This window comes from Gouania willdenowi, chromosome 3 (genome assembly GCF_900634775.1).
Source record: "Gouania willdenowi chromosome 3, fGouWil2.1, whole genome shotgun sequence".
Taxonomy (NCBI): domain Eukaryota; kingdom Metazoa; phylum Chordata; class Actinopteri; order Blenniiformes; family Gobiesocidae; genus Gouania; species Gouania willdenowi.
Genome location: NC_041046.1, coordinates 11929292 through 11931102, shown reverse-complemented (window position 1 = coordinate 11931102; position 1811 = coordinate 11929292).

Here is a 1811-nt window from a genome sequence, read left to right as displayed (position 1 = left end):
TGAGAAAACGTCAGTTTGGGCCCTCTGAAGTGATTTTTAACATTGCAACTTGAAACTTTAAGAGAACAACTAAATTTTTAAGTATGGCCTAAAACAGCTTCAACACGCTGAGAAAACGTCAGTTTGGGCCCTCTGAAGTGATTTTTAACATTGCAACTTGAAACTTTAAGAGAACAACTAAATTTTTAAGTATGGCCTAAAACAGCTTCAACACGCTGAGAAAACGTCAGTTTGGGCCCTCTGAAGTGATTTTTAACATTGCAACTTGAAACTTTAAGAGAACAACTAAATTTTTAAGTATGGCCTAAAACAGCTTCAACACGCTGAGAAAACGTCAGTTTGGGCCCTCTGAAGTGATTTTTAACATTGCAACTTGAAACTTTAAGAGAACAACTAAATTTTTAAGTATGGCCTAAAACAGCTTCAACACGCTGAGAAAACGTCAGTTTGGGCCCTCTGAAGTGATTTTTAACATTGCAACTTGAAACTTTAAGAGAACAACTAAATTTTTAAGTATGGCCTAAAACAGCTTCAACACGCTGAGAAAACGTCAGTTTGGGCCCTCTGAAGTGATTTTTAACATTGCAACTTGAAACTTTAAGAGAACAACTAAATTTTTAAGTATGGCCTAAAACAGCTTCAACACGCTGAGAAAACGTCAGTTTGGGCCCTCTGAAGTGATTTTTAACATTGCAACTTGAAACTTTAAGAGAACAACTAAATTTTTAAGTATGGCCTAAAACAGCTTCAACACGCTGAGAAAACGTCAGTTTGGGCCCTCTGAAGTGATTTTTAACATTGCAACTTGAAACTTTAAGAGAACAACTAAATTTTTAAGTATGGCCTAAAACAGCTTCAACACGCTGAGAAAACGTCAGTTTGGGCCCTCTGAAGTGATTTTTAACATTGCAACTTGAAACTTTAAGAGAACAACTAAATTTTTAAGTATGGCCTAAAACAGCTTCAACACGCTGAGAAAACGTCAGTTTGGGCCCTCTGAAGTGATTTTTAACATTGCAACTTGAAACTTTAAGAGAACAACTAAATTTTTAAGTATGGCCTAAAACAGCTTCAACACGCTGAGAAAACGTCAGTTTGGGCCCTCTGAAGTGATTTTTAACATTGCAACTTGAAACTTTAAGAGAACAACTAAATTTTTAAGTATGGCCTAAAACAGCTTCAACACGCTGAGAAAACGTCAGTTTGGGCCCTCTGAAGTGATTTTTAACATTGCAACTTGAAACTTTAAGAGAACAACTAAATTTTTAAGTATGGCCTAAAACAGCTTCAACACGCTGAGAAAACGTCAGTTTGGGCCCTCTGAAGTGATTTTTAACATTGCAACTTGAAACTTTAAGAGAACAACTAAATTTTTAAGTATGGCCTAAAACAGCTTCAACACGCTGAGAAAACGTCAGTTTGGGCCCTCTGAAGTAATTTTTAACATTGCAACTTGAAACTTAAGAGAACTCTCTAAATTTTTAACTATGGCCTAAAAAAGCTTCAACACGCTGAGAGAAACGTCAGTTTGGGCCCTCTGAACGTGCTTTTTTAACATTGCCAATTGAACTTTACGAGAACAACTAAATTTTTAAGTATGGCCTAAAACAGCTCCAACACGCTGAGAAAACGTCGGTTTGGGCCCTCTGAAGTGATTTTTAACATTGCAACTGAAAACTTTAAGAGAACAAACTACCTTTTTAAAAATGGCCTAAAACAGCTTCAACACGCTGAGAAACACGGTCAGTTTGGGCCCTCTGAAGTGATTTTTAACATTGCAACGTGCAACTTTAAGAGAACAACTACATTTC